Source organism: Bombyx mori, chromosome 18 (assembly GCF_030269925.1).
Source record: "Bombyx mori chromosome 18, ASM3026992v2".
NCBI classification, from domain to species: Eukaryota; Metazoa; Arthropoda; class Insecta; order Lepidoptera; family Bombycidae; genus Bombyx; species Bombyx mori.
The window spans coordinates 4,885,259-4,901,827 of record NC_085124.1 but is presented as its reverse complement, the minus strand read 5'-3'; the positions used below and the strand labels follow the sequence as shown (position 1 = coordinate 4,901,827).

The 16,569-nt window shown below is 35.9% G+C and overlaps 1 long non-coding RNA gene across 4 annotated transcripts in view; it reads right to left on the bottom strand.

The window, feature by feature from the left end:
* The window catches only part of LOC110385589 (uncharacterized), a 90,159-nt gene that overhangs the window by 60,943 nt on the left and 12,647 nt on the right, over window positions 1-16,569 (bottom strand). The window lies entirely within an intron of this gene.

The window sequence follows — 16,569 nt, the reverse complement described above, 5'->3', positions numbered from 1 at the left end:
ACCAGGTTTCAAGTCAATCGGATGCATGGTTCAGTAGTTATAACGGAGCATCCGTAAAAACCACTGTAGTTTTATAATATTAGTATAGATAACAATTAAGGTTCATTTTTGAGTTCATTATTGAGACTGATGTGTGTGTGTTTTTTTTTTCATATTTATATTTCAGTTAATGCCGTATTCTTGTCCATTATGTCGGGAGAGAGCAGCTTCGTTGTGCTTCTAGTATTGTTGACATATTATAATAAATAAATAAAAGACGCTGACCACTCCATCAAGCGGGTCATATTTACTGCCTTCGAAAGCAATAATAAATCGTAGTTCATTTATTCACGACTTTAATACTTTCATTTTTTAAGATCGATTTTCGCATGTACATCGTCTTGTAGATTGTAAAATATCTAATGTACTCCCGGACCCCCGAAAACACTTAATTTTAGTAAAACACCGAACACACACATAACACTCCGAATAACATACCGTGCAGATACACTAAATTACAATTCGAAGGGTCGTTTTGGGAAAACAAAAAACATTTATATCAATGGCTGGCTGGTTCTAAATTTTACTAGTCATTGACAGGACGTAAAGGCGGGCCTCTGTCTCCGGGGTCTCGTTCAGCGAAGGAATGTTTCGCAGTAAGTAGATAAGAAAACAGGAGAACTGGCCTCACTAGTGACTGTGAGTATTGAAGATTTTATAGAGAGGCTACATACTTCGTTTCTTTTTAATTATCATTCTGGCGAGGCAATATTGCAAATTAAATATTGCAATAATTGTTACGTTATAATAATCCTTGTAAAAATGAATATTTAAAAAAAAGGTCATGCCCGCTGAGTTTCTTGCCAGTTCAGGACGGAGGCTAGTTTTTGTGAATTGGCGCTAGTTCTTTTTGACGTTCAACAAGTACTTATGTACTTTTATTTATGTTGAATATTTTTATTTATTTGATTTGCTGAGGCTTGGTGTAAGTCTAGGAAAGTTCTGAAATCGTCGTGGCCTAAAGGATAAGACGTCCGGTGCATTCGTGTTGAGCGATGCACCGGTGTTCGAATCTCAGGTGGGTACCAATTTTTCTAATGAAATACGTACTCAACAAATATTCATCATTGACTTTCACGGTGAAGGAATAGCATCGTGTAATAAAAATGAAACCCGCAAAATTATAATTTGTGTAATTACTGGTGGTAGGACCTCTTGAGAATCCGCGCGGGTGGGTACCGCCACCCTACCTATTTCTGCCGTGAAGCAGTAATGCGTTTCGGTTTGAAGGGTGGGGCAGCCGTTGTAACTATACTTGAGACCTTAGAACTTATATCTCAAGGTGGGTGACGCATTTACGTTGTAGATGTCTATGGGCTCCAGTAACCACTTAACACCAGGTGGGCTGTGAGCTCGTCCAACCATCTACGTAATAAAAAATAAAATAAAAAGTCTCAGTTTTAATATAATTTTGGTTTTGGCTGCCCTTTTTATTTGAACTTTTTATGTGAACATTTGTTGAGTACGTATTTCATTAGAAAAATTGGTATCCGCCTCGGATTCGAACACCGGTGCATCGCGTCAACACGAATGCACCGGACGTCTTATCCTTTAGGCCACGACGACTTTATGATTAAAACTGAGATTGATTTTATGAACGCTCTTCCGTAGGAGGAGTCCGTAAAATAAATTCATTTAAAAATGTAAACTTCCAGAGTCAGTATCATCAGCTCTCTGAAGCTCTCCTTGGCAAGGGTCAAAGGCAAAGTTTTCGGACGGCGGTTACCCTGGGGACGGCCGGGGTTCGAACGCGGGATAAAACTCCGGGTAATTCGCACGTACTACCCCGCATTTGTCTCCTGGACCTACTTTAATATATATTCAAAAGGCACATTTCTATCTAACGATATTCTCGGAGCGACAATAGGTGAACAGGCAACAAAACCCTTGCGTGTTTATTTAGTAATCGTTCGACTTAAAATTTAATTAACAGGTCCCTGTAAGCTTATTATTTTGACACGTTTTTATTAGCTTATGTATTTATATAACGGAACGTTTCAACATAAGTTTCACTAAGTCAAGACGAGTTTCTCGCCGGATCTTCTCAGTGGGTCGCGTTTCCGATCCGGTGGTAGATTCTGCGAAACACTGCTCTTGCTAGGGTCAGTGTTAGCAACTCTCCGGTTGAGCCCCGCGAGCTCACCTACAAACGTTAGGGCGAAGCTGAAATAGCCTCTCAAGGCTATCAGCATAGGTAGGGAAAAAAATTATAATAATAAGTCAAGACGTCCGATTACCTTGAAAATTTGTTCACCTATCAAGAACCGATGACTATACAATAATATTATTACCTTTTTTTTATTGCTTAGATGGGTGTACGAGCTCACAGTCCACCTGGTGTTAAGTGGTTACTGGAGCCCATAGACATCTACGACGTAAACTGCTTCACCCATCTTGAGATATAGGTTCTAAGGTCTCAAGTATAGTTACAACGGCTTACCTTAGCCTAATATCCTGACTAGAATGGCAAGAGTATATAATTTTTTTATTTCGGCTTACTAATAAAGTGCGTTTATGATATTTTATAATATATCGGTTTTGAATTAATCTAAATAGCTGCATTTGCAATAACATTTTGGGAATTTCTAATTCGATTATATAAATGTCCTTAGTGAACCGGAATTTCGAGATCAGTGTCTATACGGACTTACCTCATCAACAAGTTTAGCTCATAGACAACCTTCCCAATAAAATTGTGATGAACTGATCTTACATGACAAGGGATATTATGCAGACGGCACAAGTGTACCAACGCAGATTTCTATAGCTAACTCTATGCATCTTACCACATATTATACCATAGTCTGTAGTGACAGAAACCAATAAACCGCTTTACCTTTCATGTGTAAGTTTAGCCACTCGTTAAATTTTAATAGGGACTTGTAATAGTCGTCGCGGTAGGTTCATTAATACGCCTAGTGTGCTAATATCAAGTGATGCGACTGAATTCAAACCTCACAGATAGGTATCAATTTTTATCAAACGAAATACGTCCTTAACCTCATACTAGGTGTACCGTAATCACGTTCTAAGCCAAAAAAGTTTTGACGAATTTTATTATTCTACACACAAATTATATTGAATAGATTCTGATTCGAAACAAAGAGGCGTTCTTTCTGATGAGCGAGATATTCGTAATTTTAATGTAACTAAATCGATCGATTAACATTGCTAACCTTTTGATGTTGGCGAATAATAATAAAAAACTGCGTATGAAGAATCCCAAATATTCAATATCGTATCGAATGATTCTCAGTAACGATTCGAATCGTTCCAACTCGATTCGATTCTGTTGCACGCATGCATATTTTAGTGAACGCAGCTCGCAACATATTAAATTTCAAACGGATTTATTCACATTTGACACACGGTCGCTTGCTTTCGACCCTTGCTAAATTTCTTGTTTTTTTTTTTGCGTTCGAACTATAGAGATACAGTTGCGTTGAGTTTACAAGTACAGTTAATCTAGAAAAAAGGTACCAATTTCTACCAATGAATACCAATGATTTTTTTAAAGAGGTTGATTTAATGACAGAGCCCTCTTTTGAATATAGTAAGTCATCCATCACATCCTCAAGTATACCCCCTAAGTATACCTCTAAAAATAATAATTCAAACGAACCATATTCTAGACCAGTAGTTGTAACACAATCAATTTTAAATAATATACCTATATAAAAAGGTGGAGTGACGAACTATGCAGGGTGACTGGGAAGAGCTGGATGAGAGAAGCCGAGGATCGTGCTTAGTGGCAAGTAATTGGAAAGGTCTATGTTCACTGCTAGACATAAGCTTTTCCAGCATAGGCTGGAAATGGAGACGATGATGATAAAAAGGTAAATGGGAAACCTAATTAAATGTTTAAATGTAATCTATATATTAATTCGTGTAGAAAAAACTTTGTACCCCTTTTTACGAAAATCGCGTGGACTGAGGAGAATGAAATTTTCCACACTTACAAATAATGTGGAGTTTCTTTTCATATGGGATAAATAATTCAATTTTTAATTTTTTGATGTCTTGTTAAAATTGCATAAATTCAAGAACCCGTAGCGCTGCATACGACATCAGCTTTTAAATTGGCACCTGGCGAATTTCGAACGACCAATGAGCATTCAACGGAAATTCTCCCCGACTGACCAATGGCCGACCGGTTTCTCCCCAAATCGGCGCGTGCCCTGTCCGGTCCGGTCCGGTAACTAAGTAGGGGAGCAGCCCCATCCACGCGCAACACCGGTCGATAAAATCAAACTTATAGCGTATAAATTGATGGACCTCGGATGTTGGCTTTTCAAATCAGATAAATATTTGCCTTTTGTACATCCCGAACAGGTACTTAAGCGACAAAGGAAGTTTGACACGGGCCGTATATTTGACCACTTGGTGGTCGCGGCTTGACAGGGGACACAGTGCGGTTTTTTTGAGATTCCTCTCCCTAAATTCGAGTTTATTTTGTGACGTGTGGTCGCGCATTATAAGACCTGTTTTGGCCTGTTAACGTACAATAGGTTAGTGGTTTATAAATAATGGGATGAAAGAGATATTGAAAGATAAATATTTAAATCGGTAATGGATACGAAACTGTTGTTATTATCGGCTTTTGCTATATTTCAAATTTCATAGTTTTTATTTGTAATGAAATATAAATAATTAATTACTTTAAAATCTTTTTTTATCTATTAAATAGAATTGAGTACATATTTTAAAGTACCAAACGCGGTGAGTTAAGCTCTAGATCTCTGTGCCCATAGAGACTGCAAGCAGGCCAAATACCTCGTAATCCCACCGCCCACCCTAATGCCCTGTCCTCTGCATGGGACATTTCCATTTATTATTGAGCACTTAATTTATGTGTTTTGTTATGGACGACAACTGGTGACTTTACCCCGAAGAGTACCAAACGAAAGACAAATTTCAAAACTCACGAATATAAACTTAGTGCTGAAGCAGTTAGGCTCAAAGTTGTTCGTGCTTAATTTGCTATTACTATTGTTTGAAGAGGAACAAAAAATCGCTTCATCTGACATTTTACAGATCAACGCAGCAATGTAATATTGAACCCTACTGCAGTGTCGTCAGAGTTCAATTCCTAAATTAGGTATGAACCATTTAGAACATTTCAAAGTTTCCATGAAAGTATTCTCTAGAGCAATACAAAACAAAAATGAGACATAAAACTTGGTGTTTAAAGTTTAAATTATACTGTCGATTTAGTTGATCATTTTAAGGTTGTTTAGAAAACGAACGCAGCAATCCGCTGTCTTCAGTTCAAGGTTTTTGTATAAAATGGGGTTGAAATGACATTCAGAGTAATAGCGAAGCCCCGACAGTGTGAGGTCATTTTTCAAAATAAATTATTGGACATCTTGATACCCGGTAATTTATTTATTTATTCTAAGCCTTAGTTTAGCACTACCACTGCTAGTTTAATGAAAATGACAAATTTAGAAAATGTTAAATCAATTTGACTAAAGAAAAGTAAGCATAATATAGTCTTAATTGAAAACACAACTTCGGCATACTTAGTCTTCGTCATTCGGCTGTCAACCGTAAAAACCATTATCACAAGACATAATCATATCATAAAGCACAAGATATATGTTACAGTATCATTAATTAAAATCAAAATTAAACTAGCTATTTAGTAATTATGCAAATTATAATTACTAGTGGTAGGTGTACTCTTGTGAGTCCGCACCACCGCCCTGCTTATTTCTGCCGTGAAGCAGTAATGCGTTTCGGTTTGAAGGGTAGGGCACCCGTTGTAACTATACTGGTCTCTTAGAACTTATATCTCTAGGTTGGTGGCGTATTTACGTTGTAGATGTCTATGGGCCCCAGTAGCCACTTAACACCAGGTGGACTGTGAGATCGTCCACCCATCCAAGCATTAAAAAAAATATTTTTTTTGATATTCAAAGTATTACGTAGAAATACAGCAAGCGGTATCTTTGTACCGAATTTCGAATAAAACGGAGAATCCTACAAAAACGAAACGTAACAAGCCCAATGTGCTCGGAACTAAGTACCAATAAAAGCAACTAAATGACTCAGCTCAAAGTGGCATAATATTATATTTTATGTGTAAGCGTAGAGCTCTCAGACGAGGCGCGCACATAAAGCCTATGAAAGCATAAAAAATCAAGAAAATTTTCATGTGAACCGAAACACATGGAGAATAAACAGACGAAGTAGATACTTACAAAAATATGAAATTCACCACAACATTTGCTGGGGACGGCTGAACTGTGTACGGTTTGAACGAACGCAACGGAAAAATATTTAGTGACGTAATTTGTCAGATCGTTTAGTTTAATTTCCAGTCCTCGTAAATTGTCTTATCGTAGCTTGCTATTAACGAACTCACTTATCAAAAAATTTACAAACAAACTAAAATTTTCTGTAATTTGAGTACAGTTCAACTGGTGGTAGGACCGCTTGTGAGTCCGCGCGGGTAGGTACCACCACCCTGCTTATTTCTGCCGTGAAGCAGTAATGCGTTTCGGTTTGAAGGGTGGAACAGCCGTTGTAACTATACTTGAGACCTTAGAACTTATGTCCCAAAGTGGGTGGCGCATTTACGTTGTAGATGTCTATGGACTCCAGTAACCACTTAAGACCAGGTGGACTGTGAACTCGTCCACCCACCTACGTAATAAATAAAAAGTTAATTTGTACTGCAAGCACTCGGCAAAAAAGTTTTATTGGTATAATAATTATTTTGCCACATTGACACAATACATTATATTTGAATAATACAGGATGATACTCATGTTATACTATAATATTATATAATATAATACATTGTAAATTTGATAACAACCAATTTGAAATTAAAGTTTATGCATAAATAAAAGTATTAGTGCAAATATTTTAACGCTAATGTATACCATGTGCTTAGTAATATATCCACTGATTATTTCTATTTTACATCAGGAGAGCTTACAGAGGCCATAACTCGAGTCGAGTCATTGATATTAGGATTTAATAATAAAAATGATTAAATAATTTTCTTTCTTAATATTTTAATTTAATACCATACTCTTCTTGCAATCAGTACTTGTTCGCTCGTCCATAATGCGAGTTGATAGGTAGATGTATTAAAAATACTATATGTTAGACGTGAACACGACATAATATTTATTATTTTTGCTTTTTTTTTAGTTTCTGTTGGTGCCCACGGGCCTTATAGCAACCACATCTCAATATTACAAATATATAGTTAATTTTAGATTTCAGAGACTGAAACTGCAATATGATTCTTTAAAACATTCGCAGAAATAACCCTAGACTAGTGCTAACTGCTTTTTGTATTAACTTCACTCGAAGGTGTTTTCTAAGCTCTGTGACATATTATTCTTAAAGCGGGCATAATAAAAGCCTTCGGGGTAGTCAAAAGTGGTCAAAAGCTTGGCTGTGGTCTAGCATTACTTATATCCATATGCGAAGGTCAACATGCAACTCTTGTTCCTCAATACAAACATTTTTAACTGACTGTAATCTATAGATATCAAAATATGTATAAATGCTCTTGTTTCCCTTGAAAGTTCATAAATTAATATCCGCTATTAATATCGGTATAATTTTCACGCTAGTTTTTTTTTTTTCCTTCCTATGCTGATAGTCTTGAGAGGCTCTTACAGCTTCACCCTAACGTTTGTAGGTGAGCTCACGGGGCTCAAACCGGAGAGTTGCTAACACTGACCCTAGTAAGAGCAGTGCTTCGCAGAATCTACCACCGGATCGGAAACGCGACCCACTGAGAAGATCCGGCGAGAAACTCAGTGGGCTGTGTCTATGGGTTAGTTCGCAAGCGACGGGCTCGACGAGGACGGTGACCGGTGCTTGTGGTGCCTAAAAGCACCGTTAATGGATCAGGAGGATCCGTAATGACGTGCTTTGGGCGACGTCGACGGTTTACCATTCGGTCTACTGGGTCAGGTATTTAGTTTCCAGCGGCTAAGGTGAGAGGGTTCTCATGTCGTGCCGCCTTCTCAAAATGGCGCAATAGTCTTTGTAGGGACTCAGCTTAGTAGCGTATGCGGTTTGTACATCGCTTGATATAGTCAGTCGTACGTAGCCGTGATCGTCGGGGTTGGCACTGTACGGTTTCTTATACGAAGTAAAGGGTGTTAACTGCCCTTTATAAATAAAACAAGCTAGTTCCAATTTTACTCAGTATATTGTCACAAGTGTCTGACGTGTCGGATGTACAAACTGCATACGCTACTAAGCTGTGTCCCTATATAAGTATAGTCTTTATAAACCTCGGAAAAGTACACTCTAGTCGATTATACAACAGTCTCAAAACGTCAACAAAATTACCGACACAAAAGAATGAACGTAACAGAAAAATAGCGTGTGTTTCGAAAAATCATTGTGTATACGCGAAATAAAAGTGAAATCACACAAAGTGCTAAAAGTCTTCTTGAATTTATCTGACGCAGGGTGAAAATAAATATGAACTTGTTGTACAGTTACAGAGGTAATTTTATTGATATTGCTATTATTTGTTGCCTGGCAATAACGTTTTTGTTTAAGCTCCACCATCATTCTTTATATTGCTCAATGCACATAGGTACATCAGAGGTACGCGAATTTGTTAATTGTTAATGTCATTTGTTAAGTAATCGCCTAGCTTACGATCTATCTGGTACTAAGCGGTTTGGTGGTACGACGTCTTGTGAGTCCGCACGGGTAGGTACCACCCCCTGCCTATTTCTGCCGTGAAATAGTAATGCATTTCGGTTTGTAGGGAGAGGCAGCCGTTGTACTGTAAAAACAAACCTTTGAACTCGTGTCTCTTGGCAGGTGGCCGCATTTACGTTGAAGATGTTCGGTAACCACTTAACACCAATGGGCCGTGATCTCGTCCACCTATGTAACCAAAAAAATCGATAATGCAGATCAACACATTTGCCACTACGTGAATACAAACTATTTAAATTATGACTACACCAAAACGCTATTCCATTTAAGTGCTTTGTTAATTTTAATTCACTTTAAACTTTCAAAATCTTTCTAACCCGTTGCAGTTTTGATGAGTAAATACTAAAAAGGGTTTTTAAATCAATTTTTTAGTTTTAAGTTTAAATTTATAACATTCAATCTGAAATTCGGTAAATTTAAAAATAACGTAAAATTCGTAAATTCGGCGGCTTGCGTCCATTAGTCAGCTATTGACGCATCGAGAGACAGATCACTACGTGCCACTCGCTTCTCGCATCCAGCCCCTACTCGCTGTTCTCGAACGCACGAAACAATGAAAGCAGAATAAAATTGCACTAGAATATAATATGTACATATTATCTCTAATGGGTACATATTGTATACTGTGCTAATTAAAGAGAGAGAGAGGGAGAGAAAGAGAGGGAGGGAGAGAGAGAGAGAGAGAGAGAGGAGAGTATTCTTTAATGTATACCAAAAAAAAAAACAATGCGATACATTAAATACAAAAAAAAACGTACAATTGGCTTTCTTATCGCTAACAGCGATCTCTTCCAGACAACCATCAGCTGGAGAAGAATCGTTTGGAAACGAAATTGATTTTACGACATAAACTCGCGTTTAGTGTATTAACTTTATCATTTGAATATTTCCAACATTTCGAATACTTAAACCTTTCGTGGTAATTAACGATTAATGTGTTATCCACGCCTTAATATTCTATAGGTAAAGCTGTATTGTCTTATAATATTTAATAGGTTGAATTTCATGTAGATTAACTCCCAGGCTACTTTTAAAGTGAACAAAACCATAAGTAATTCCATCAGTTCCAAAAATAATATGTACTGTATTATCATACTATCAGGTAGATTAAGGTTCAATATGTAATTCTAAATAAAAGGCCCATAAATAATCCCTTCAAAAAGATGACTGCTTCGTTGTGGCATGAAAGAAATGCCAAGAAATCAACAAACTTATAATACATTGTAACAATTGCAATGCTCTAGCGTAATGTTACCTATAAATGAGCCATATAGGTACTTTATATTAAGTTCGAATTGTTTCGAATACAAATTTTTTTTTTCAAATTCAGAATTACAATCGAGTATTTATAGTAGGTACTCTAAAACAGAACAGTCGGAAAGATTAATGTGGTTTAGAGTTTCAGTGGAACTGTGACTGAGATAGTGACGGAACCATTTCTTCTGTCTCAAACACACTTTACTTTATTCATTTAAGTGATAGTTTGAATCCACGAATTGCTTTATTTAAATTAATGTTCATATTAATGCAGTAACAAAAATATAAATGCATCTGTGCATAGACTACTTTTTTTACTGGTGGTAGGACATCTTGTGAGTCCGCACGGGTAGGTACCACCGCCCTGCCTTTTTTTACCGTGAAGCAGTAATGCGTTTCTCAAGGTGGGTGGCGCATTTACGCTGTAGATGTCTATGGGCTCCAGTAACCACTTAACACCAGGTGGGCTGTGAGCTCGTCCACCCAACTAAGCAATAAAAAAAAAGTAGTTTATATTTTCTCTTTTTGGCAACCGATTTACTTTTGTGCTTAATGTCTTCGCTTTTCTTTTTTTAATTGCCGTTGACATGTGCTATGAATATGGTTCATTGTTTTTTTTAGTTTTTAATTTTATTTCTTGACAACCAAAGAAAATTGTTGAATTACCACTGTCTGATCTGCTATTCAATCGTATTTTTTGATATAAGAAAAATTGGTAGGTAATATAATATTGGTAATTTTTTTTTTCCATTTTTGTTTTTGCAGACATTTGATAGACACTGGTGGTCAGTGGCTACCGTCGCTTATGAACTTGGGCAATGCCAATGGAACAGACACTGAGTATCCGAAAACCTCGTTTAAAGAAAGACATGTCATAACGCTCAGTGGTGTTTCCTATCAGTAAATAAACAAAACAAAAGAGAAAATGCATCAGATAAATTTAGTCTAAATCTTGAGGTATCAGTGATTATGGTCGAATTTCGGTCGTTCAACGAATACTAGTAGTAATAGATACAAGAAGTTACAACTTTATCTTTGTAGGTACTGATTAAACAACAAGTTTTTATGTCCAGCTTATTGCTGTCGCAAAAAATTCATCTGTTACGGTCTGCAGAGGTTTCCCTTTTTTCTTTTATCCATTTTTACACCAAGTTGAGTGATTTTGCCATCGTTTGTCGTGCCAATCGAAGTTTTTCAAATAGAATTTGCAATTTATGCCATTTCAGTTATTATTTTTCAAAATCGAAAACTAGTGGTAGGGGCTATTGTAAATTCGCACGTGATGGTACCACCATCCTATCCATTTCTGCAGTGAAGCAATCATTTGTACTGATTTTTTAAGGACAGAATAGTAATTATAATAAAGTTGAAGTTTCGACCTCACGTCTCAATATGAATGGCGGAATTCACGTTATGATGTCCATACGTTCCGGTAGCCAATATGCTACGGTAATATAAAAAAACTCAGATCACATATTTATTAGAAACAATATGAAGTAAAATTTAATGGGTCTATTTCATTATATCTTTATAGATATTCCTCTTATCACAATAAAGTAAGCTTCAACCGTTCTCTAACAAAACCAAAAGTCATCTCCACATCGGCATGACAAATACCGTCATAAGGCGAAACCCAAAAAACTGGACCCCTGTAACTGTCTGCGATTTATCTTCGGAGTCAACGTCTCCAGTTTAACCCAATACACTCGGTCCTAAGTAAACTTTAGGTAAACTTAAACGGCTGAGTCCCATTTTCGGCCACATTCTAAATAAATAACATTTAATGGGGGACATTCATCAGTGTTTCCACGTTTTTAGGTGCCCACCTCACTCCCTAGCCCGTCTGATATTTTGGAAAAATCCTTTCGTACACATCCCAAGGTTTTACTGTTCGATTTTGAGCTTTAGCGGTCTAGTTTTAATGCGCAAATCGCGACGTGAGTGCTTCGTACAAATTACGTTTGTTAAATGTGGAGATTAGCGTTGGCGAGTGCGGAGATACGTGGGGGAAAGAATAGTGGGTGGGTGGAGGCAAGGGCCCACCCAACACCCCTTTGCTATTTTTCGTTGTTGCATTTTTTGCGTGAACGCGTGCAAGATTTTGGATTGCATAGGTAAGTGTTTTTTTTTTATTAGTGAAAAGATTAATCGAAATCCGTCTGATTATATCTCTGAATAATCTAGACGCATGTATTCGATTTTTAAACAAAATGTTCTATGCATTAATTATGGGTTTGTTTAATTTGTATCACAGCTTGATAGAGATTTTCGATCGCGCCAATTTTAGAACAGTTTTGAAATTCAATTCTCGAAAGTTCTCTTTACGAATTATTACCGAATGATATTTTTCATTCGATAATAACAACGGTAATGCTGATGATGATTCTGTCATTCTAAGCTTTCGATCGAAAAGTGAGCTTTCGAGAATTGAAATTCCAAACTATTTTAAAATTTGGCTGCTGGAAAATCTCTATAAAGCAATACCAAAGATATTTCCGATGATATGCATTATACTGATGATTATTTATCTGTTGGTAATATCATCATTACCGTTGATACTACCGAAAGAGAGGCATCATTGGGTAATAGCATCGGTAATAATTCGTAAAGTAAGCATTCAAAAATAGCAATAGCCATGTCCTCGAATCAGAACTGAAATATTCATATCTAAACCGAAATGAGTACAAAACATTTTTACGAAATATTTTTCACGAAAATTTTCCATGGAAAATGCCCTTTTTTAATACAAAACGATACATTTGTACCTCGTTCGGACCGCTGTTACACGCTTGGACGTGTCTGATACTAGCGAACGTGAAAAGGGTCAGTGAACAACCGAAGGGTATTTTCGACTTTTTGCCGAAAATATTAGCCATTCATGATTTCCACTCTTTTGGGTTACCTTCGACCGTATATCTATAAATGTGATGTACATTTAGGTACATATAATAATAGCGATACAGGATAGTTTTCAATGAGATTTTTCTGCCACGTTAAGCTTTTCTCGTGACGAATTAAAATGTATTCAAGGGACTCTGACCTGGACTACATATTGTGATTAAGCATATTCGAAATGACGTCACAAAACCACTATACGATAAAACTGAAGTGGCGAAGGTGGCGTCTCACGTGCTGTTGTCTATGGGCTCATGCTACTATTTAGCACTAGATAGTCCGAAAGATCATTCACCTATCTACACAAAACACTATAGATTCACTTTTACATACATTGAAGAGTGTAATTTTTATTATCACCTGAGAATTTCGGGAATCGTACATGTATTTATTCGAAATTTAGCATATAATAACCGTAAGCCACAAAAATATTTCCTCCTAGTAACGATTGCATATCAAATCATTTATTTATTTTTAAGCCGTCAACAAAACAAACTTATGTATAAATTAGAGATTATGAGGTGGAAAAGACTGACAGATTTATTTTTGTTTAAAAAAACGTCAGAATTATTATACTATCGTATTTATATAGATGTACCGTTTAGCCATTTTACGAAAGAACATAACGCACAATACGACACTGCAAATGCTGTGGAAATAACATGTCTTTTGTATTTTGATTAAAATCTCTATATCCATACGTATTTTATAACATACTAGCTGATCCGGCAGACTTTGTAGTGCCTCAATCTTAACTAATCTAATCTAACTTAAAACAAACAAAAGGTATCCGGCAGACGGGGGACACATCATTTCCGAGCATTTTCATATTTTATCACCTTTTAGACCTTCTCTGGACTTCCACGAATAATTCAAGACCAAAATTAGCCAAATCGGTCCAGCCGATCTCGAGTTTTAGCGAGACTAACGAACAACAATTCATTTTTTATACAGATTTAGATGCATATATTAGTCTCCGTTTCCTATAGTATAAGGTAAAATAATTTTCAGCCAGGATATCGCATGAGAAAAATAACCCAAGTTATTCAAAATAGACTTTACTTTTGTAGCCTACCTACTTTGTACTTTTGCAAAAACGTCTCACGTTAAAAATCGTATACATGAAAATCGAATCGTACGGTCGCATACGATAATGTCGTGAATTGTGTATCGTAGCTTGAAACAATCGTTCGTGTAAAATTTCTAACGCATTTTTTTTAAACGCGCAATTCATTGAAGTAGACGCCTTTATATGCTAATATACCATTTAACAGTTAGTAAGAACGAAGAGCACACAACGTTACGAATTCGTACCGAAACCGACCGGTAACAAGTTGCACTGTATTTTAGCAAGTTACCGATTCTAATTGTGACCATCAAATATGAAATATTTGGATATTTAGTTTACTTGAGTTGCTTATCGACAATTATCAATACATCTTATATATAAAATTCTCGTGTCACAATGTTAGTTACCATAATCCTCTAGAACGGTTTGACCGATTTTTATGTTTTATATGCATGTTCAGTAAGTCTGAAAATCGGCTACTGTCTATTTTTCATACCCTTAAGTGATAAGGGTTGTCCACCCCTAACATTTATTTTTTATTTTTTGGCAAATTTTTTTTTGTTATAATGAGGTATTATGTGGTTGAATGAGGTTTTGTTATTTTTATATTCCCTCATAGTTACATGTCACTTTCACTCATTTACCACATCCTTACACATAATAAGTTAGAAAATCTTATATATGGCAAAACAACGTTTGCCTGGTCAGCTAGTTGTATATAAAATATTAAGCATGAGCGATAGTGAGCACATAATCCACAACGGCACAACATTAATAACACAGACGTAAATAAATCTCGAACTTGAGCTCTTTGGTATGAGAGCTGCACTTGCGCTTAAGACCGACCATGTATCTACCGTTATATTTTCCGACAAAAAACATAAGGCAAGGCATTTTTTTTTTTTTTTTTTTTTTTTTTTTTTTTTTTTTTTTTTTTTTTTTTTTTTTTTTTTTTTTTTTTTTTTTTTTTTTTTTTTTTTTTTTTTTAAGCTTAGTTTAAAAATTTTATATTGTACACTATTCCCCTCTTATACATCGTATTTCACTCTGCTATTGGTTTGCTGGAAGAAAACTCATGAATGAGTTAAGCTCGGCTTTGTACATAGTATTTAGACTTTCTTTAAATCTGTTTTTTATTGTATTTTCTTTGTGTGTACAATAAGTATAAATAAGGCCGGACACACGCCATAAGTGGTAAATTATCCACGAAGTGGTCGAAAGTGGTCGATCGACCATAATGACTGATGCCACAAAATTTAGAAATGTCTGTATTACATTTTCTCTTTTGTTGTACTATTGACCTTTAGGAAAAAGTTAGTATTCCCAAAATCATTGATAAACACTTAAAACTCGTCAATGGCTACTACTAACCACAATGGCCATAGACAAAAATTTTGACCGGTTGACTGAGGAGAAAATTATGTTATAAAAACCATTTCCTTTTTAATTTTTGTAAGAAAAAAGTACTATTTAGATAACACTAAATTTAAAAACAAACAAATAACAGATAAACCGATTAGCAACAGATAAGAAAATGAAAATCATTGACTTATTAAATGAATATTTGAATCTAGTTTATTTGAATTTAATTACATATCAACGCTTTTGTTTATTTACTGTAATGATTTTATGTTACTATACATCCTAGTTAATGAACAGATATAAAAAAAAATTCAAACCACATATAGTTTTGTTTTTCAATAATTTTGTAATATTACACAGACCGAGAGATAATCTGACCATGGACTGCAGGAAAAAAATAATTTTAAGTTTCGTAAGTCGAAAACATTGAAAATCCAAAGAATATTAGAAATCGTGGACACAGTACAAAGAAAACAGCTGCCAAAGGCTAGGAGAGGAAACGGTAACTGAATGGAACTAAATTCCAGTCGACTCCAGCGTACAGTTCAGATCATTGCACTGGCTGGCTGGACTCGCAAGAATGTTCTTACCAACTTAATACTGTGTGTGACTGTGACTAATGGTTTTAATTTTCAATGCGTGTGTGTGTGTGTGTGTGTGCAAAGAAATTGTTTAATTTCATATCTGCTTTTATACTTTACTAGCTTTTGCCCGCAACTCCGTCCGCGTGGAATGGTTACTTTGGCATAACGCTAAATTTTACCTCCCACTTCATTTACGTAGAAAGTGAAAATATTTTTGAATTATAGAATGTTAAGGAGCTATTTAAGCCCCTATTTTGAAATATTCTGTATTGGTGCTCCACTTGTATTGGTCTTACCGTGATGTTATATAGCCTTCCTCAATAAATGGGCTATCTAACACAGAAATAATTTTTCAAATCGGACCAGTAGTTCCTGAGATTAGTGCGTTCAAACAAACAAACAAACAAACAAACTCTTCAGCTTTACAATATTAGTATAGATTAACATACGAAATTGTATCTGGATTTTGACCAATATTTGTTTTCGAAAGCAATGGTAGTTATGAAATTGATACATTGTGCTGAGGGGTCAACGTCCTGGCTAATTTTAAATAATCACGAAGCCCCATATAAATATATACACTACACGTTTCATATCACACGTCATGGCTGTAGCTAATCACTGATGGTACACACTAATTACGAAATGATAAAC